Source organism: Haplochromis burtoni, unplaced genomic scaffold, assembly GCF_018398535.1.
Source record: "Haplochromis burtoni strain Fernald_Lab_line unplaced genomic scaffold, NCSU_Asbu1 Contig_739, whole genome shotgun sequence".
In the NCBI taxonomy this organism is placed as follows: Eukaryota; Metazoa; Chordata; class Actinopteri; order Cichliformes; family Cichlidae; genus Haplochromis; species Haplochromis burtoni.
In genome coordinates this window covers 104198-109914 of record NW_024583100.1, presented here as the reverse complement: position 1 = coordinate 109914, position 5717 = coordinate 104198, and positions in this window count along the sequence as shown.

Sequence of the window (5717 nt, the reverse complement as noted above, 5' to 3'; positions counted from 1 at the left end):
TGTGCCACCAATTTACTCACATGGACTCTACTAACCTATCAGAAGCTTCTTCAGCTCAGAATGGAATCGTCTGGAGTTTTCTTATTAATAAACAATAAACTTAGTGTATATGTACTCCTAAATTTGATGAAAGTATGAATATACTGCTGTGTAAGGAAATTCCTCTTGTTTTGCATAGAAATATACTAAACAACATACAAAGCATAATATATAAAATAACATCTACCAGAGTTTTTTCTTTGAAAGAAGCTCCTTATGTCCATTCTTGTATATCAGTACATTACTGAAACCGATTTATTTAGCCGTGGAGGGTAACAACTAAAAATATGAAATAAACACACATGTAAGCTAAGACTCTCTAAAGAAACAGCATTGTTGTTGTTTGGCTTTTCATTTCGCCATTTGTTGATTCACTTGAAGAGCAAGTAAGGTAATATGGGTCAAATGATCAGTTTGATATCAATCTTTCGTGATACATCGTCATATTTACATTATTTGTACAGTACGAATGATTTGCTTTGGTACCTGGTCAAACTTAAGCCCTCCACTGTCTGCCTCGCTGCGCTTCTCCAACAGCGCACTCCAGGTAGCAGCTGCCCCGCCCCGCTTAGTGCCTGAGCTCGGATCATACCAATATTAGGGGGGATTTACGCACAGTCGTAAATTCCCACAGTGTGCACTATGTGCTTCGAATATTGTGTGTATTTTTTTGTTTTATACAGTTGCCAGCCAGGCATCTAACTATGAAAAAATTACACTCCAAAAGACCCCGGGCTTCTGAAAAAACAACCCGGGCTTAAGCCCAGTAAGCCACCCCCCAGCTCCGGCACTGCTGCAGGCATACACACACTAACTTTAACTGAGCTGAAGACGAGCGTGGAGTCTCACGCAATGATCCCGCGTCAGTGGAAGCTCCGTCGCTCTCCTAAATAGCTCCCCGACGAGCCAAGATCAGCACCAGGTGTGTGGCAAGGGCTTCTGGTGTGGCCAGTCCCCTAGCCGGGCCACACACACACACACACACACACACACACAAAAAGGCACTGGTTTATGGACTGTCTTGCTATTAAGAAGAAGTGAATCTCTAATGGACACACACACACACACACACACACACACACACAGCAATACTAAAAATACATATACTATAAGACAAGTCCATAACTGCTCAGGGACCCTAGGTCGCTCAGACCCAGGACCCTGACAAAAAACATTAATTGGAGATAAAAGTATCAGAATGTCAGGAGCGGGACCACGCGTCCAAACACGCTCCTTCCGGTTCTCATCTATGATCGCCCAGTTCTACAAGCTGTTCATTCTTATTTACATGCCCCACCCTTGAACTGTGTAAGAGGAATATTCTAATGTGTTTATGAGTTATTTTATGTTTATGCTTAATTTTTAGTTGGTTATTTTAATGTTATGTGTTTCTGTCTTTCAATTATGCTCGCATGCCTCTAAATGTTTGGTTTTGTTGATTATTTTAATATGCCATTAGCCTGCCAGGGACTAAAGCTGAAAATTAGTCTCACTTACTTAATTTAAGTGTTCGTCTCAATTAATATACATCGTCCCTTTTAAATAAATATAAACATAAGAAAACTCCACACAAAAAGGCAAAGTCTGGATTTCAATCCAGGATTTCACCATGAGTGGATCAGATAATATGCTCTAAGTATTGCTTTTTTAAAGCCATTGATGGTGTATGTTGTGCTCATGATGAGTCCATGTTGATTTCTGAACACAACTGTAAAACCAGCTAAACACTGTTGAGCCAAAACACTTGGTGCCATCAGTAGGCAGAAGTACTTCTTTTTCAGGACAATCTAAATAGTGGCACCTTATTAAAAAGAAATGCTTACTTCTAAAAACTGTTACAAAGATTCTTATAGCAGACCATTGAGCCTAAATACAGCTTACAACATTTCAGAACTGCCTGAAGAGCAATGAACATGAAGTTCACTGTCATGGACTTTTCTCCACACCTCAACACCACTGACCATTGACACATTTTAAATGAAAAAAAAAAGTTACATATTACAATGAATAAAGAACTGAAAAAGATCTATGCACCTGAATATCACTCTATTCTAACATTAGACATCAGCATAAATAGCATTGCCTTGTCTGTTGCCTGACCTGTCTCTTTTCATACTGGTATTCCAGCTCCTGCAATGGCGCCCCTCAAGTCAGACGTGTTTGCTTGCTCCGCTCTCAGATGCCGACTTGTTGTTTGTTATTGTTTACTTTTTGCTCTGTTTGCACTGGATAAGTGCAGTGCACTTATCCATACCCGAGACAGGCACTACTTGACATCGGTAACTCATACAATCCTCAGGACTTCACCCTTCCACCGGAGCTTCAAGTCATTGTTCGTCCCGGTAACCTTTTAAAAATATGGCTGAATTTGTGGGAGGAGTGAGAGTTAGCCACCTCCCACTGAACCAGTTTGCTGTTACAGTTGTTGGTGTCTTTGGTTTCTTATACTGTTCTATTTGTTTACATTTTAACATACCGGTATATTGTATTCTCCCAGATTAACTCAAAGAGATTTCATTCCATGCAAAGAGAATGCTTGAATGCACTTTTGCGACTTTTTTTTAAACCATTCACACATTGCACAAAAAGGGCGGGAAACAAAACAAACATTTAAGGTACAACTTAATGAAATGTAAGACAAATAAAGATTGAAACAGACACCTGACATCATGCCAAAGAGATCAAACTGCAGACCTTGCCAGGTCCTACAAATACACCTTGATGTGTAGTTGCATAATTTAAAAGGTGCTCCACAGATTTATCTCGGCATGCTATAAAACTCTCAAACTCTTAACAGAGACTGTCTAAAAATGTTTTCATGTGTTTCAGTATCAAAAAGGCTTTGAGAATGTGGTGTGAAGAGCAAAGATTCATTTACAAAGTTAAACTTTTTCCGTATTAAAAATGTGTCCTTGTTGACTGGACAACAGCACAGAAATTCACAATATTATGTTTTCATATATATTTTCACCTTTTCATTTTGAAGTCTCCACATAACACAGTAGTATCATAACTTTGTTACCAGACATGCTGAAGTCAAATTGGTCAGCTTGTGTGGGGCATATGGGGATGTGTTGCTGCATCCCAGTAAGTGGCTTCTTAAATGATTCTGGAGGCTGTTAATCTACAGGCTCTACTGTGGGTTTAAAGAGAAGAGTACCTTTTTTTTCTTGTCAATATGTTTGCAAGTATGATATGTGAATCAGAATGTTAAAAGTCTTAGAGCAAACATGCTATTCTTTGCATATTCACTTTCATCTGATTGGCATTCAAAAAAATACAACTGTCATATAGTTACACTCCATTTCTATTCTTAGTCTGGCATTTCTTTTAAACAGTTTCTGCAGAGGGAGAGAATTCAATTTCACCTAACCAGTCACTAGAGATCAGCCTGGCAGCGATGTAAGCAGATGCATTATAGGAGTCAAATACTGTACTGAAAGAATCCTGGATCATAATACATGGGATAATTCTACAATGATGGTAGAAGTGAGAAAGAGAGATTGAAACTTTGCTCATCTATAACCTCCTAATGCTCATCCCAAGCCCAGATAAATGTATATGGTTGCATCGGGAACAGCATCTGGTGTACAATTATGTCCAGACATAAAGATCATAAAGGACTCAAAGTGAGTAGAAACAAGAAATAATACATGTGGTGGGAAAGTGACCATTCATCATTATCAGGTTTAGGTCTAATCAGTGTGGTTTGCCAGGGGAAAATGGAGGTTTTAAAATTTCCAAGTAGAATTTGAAAATTTGAAAAGTTTAAAAACCATGGTGTAGAGAGGTGTTGGATAAGCTCACTTTGAAGGATATTGATTTCAGTTGTTTTCTATTGTGTTGCGGTTATATGGTTAACATTATGAATATATATCAGCACACCAGCAATGTCACTGACTTCAGTACAACTAGAACCTTATACCAAACAGGTTTCTGTCAAATAAAGTAACTTCACACAGACTGATCATGTGAGTCATCCCCCCAGAATGCAGGGAAGTCCATCTTGAGTTATGTCCAATGTCCACTAGAGCAGGGCGATATGACCAAAAACATTTATTATGATACACGATACATACATTTGAAAACCGTAATACTATGCTGAAGCACAGTAGGTATCACTCCTCGAGGCTCCTGCCTACGATAGCCGTAATGCTCCGACAATCCATCAAGCGTTGCGGGTTTGTAGCTTAGCAAAGTTGTATTGAAAGATTTGACAGAGCGCCGTGTAATACATAAAATCGTTTAGAGGTCAGTAAACACAACCAGAATTCATACATAAGACACACGGGATTATAAGGGGCACTGACGATTTTCAGAGAAATCAAAGGATTGAGTTTAAGTGTGCCGTATTTTCCAAACAACACGGTAATAACGACGGCCCACTAGCATGCTCTACCAAAAATAGTGCTTTGTTGTGTATCTGAGGGATGAAAGCTAAACCAGTTCCACAGATGAAGTTGCAGCATTTTTACAAACCAATTCTGGTTTATCCGTTTCATTCAACGATCCGCTTTCGCCCTTCTCATGCTCCGTCGCTGCCATGCTTTTTACGCCATGTGCGTATGAAAAGAAAGGCACTGCGCATGCGCGTTTTACCCATATTCTATCGTGATATTTCATTTTCTTATCGTTGCCCAACATTATACCTGTATTACCGTGAACAGTATGATATGTCCACTATGCCTTAAAAGCCCTCTGATATTATAACAAAGCAACCCACACTTGTAAGTTGTTTTTACATTTGATTTATAAAAGCTCTGTTATTTTGTTGGCATTAATAATTGTGTCGATGGTGAAAAGCTGCACTTTTAAAACTGCTTTATTGGAAGTATCTTCTAAAATCACATGTCTAACAATCTCTATTTTACCACAGGTCATAAACAAGCAAGCGACTATCTTACGTATTACATGAACACATGTGTTGACAAAATGTGTTTGTAATAACAGACGCATTAAATTGACTTTAACAACATGAATACGGTATAAGCCAAAATAGCATAAGCTCCATCACACGTGCTATATTGGCTCATTGAATCCCAATTGATTAAAGGGCTATGAACCATCTGCCACCTTCTGAAGGCTGCACAAAGAGATTGATGATGTTTATTATGTTTCTATAAAACTGCAGAGGCGGCTTCAGAGCCAGCTCATAACTGGTCTATAAATCGATATCTATATGACAGACTAGGCAAAGCCGTGTGTATGTGCGTGTGTGTATGTGTGGCCGTCCATGTGCACTAGGCATGTGCTTTACTGAGGTCTGAAATTGAAGCATCTGCTACCAAGTACACCCATTCCAAGTGTGGAAACGGGTTTCAAGCAAACCAATAACTCAACTGAAAATGAACAACCCTAACTGCAGAGACATACAAAATAACTAAATAAGGACAAATTCAAATGCAGTGTCCACATACAACACAGAGCTTTTCACAAATATTCAAACAAAATGGATATGTTTCAATACTGGTACAACACTGCTCTGCATTCGCTCTGAGAAAGTGTGGAGTACTTTCATCCTCAATGTATTTAGATGAATTCTAATCATTTATGAAATGTTCTCACCTCATCAGGACACCATCTATCCCCATTAAATCTGCACCATTTCATGCAGATAGGGCTCTTTAATTTTACTTGCAGTGAATTGTTGATTACCTAAAAATGCTGCAAGGTTTAGA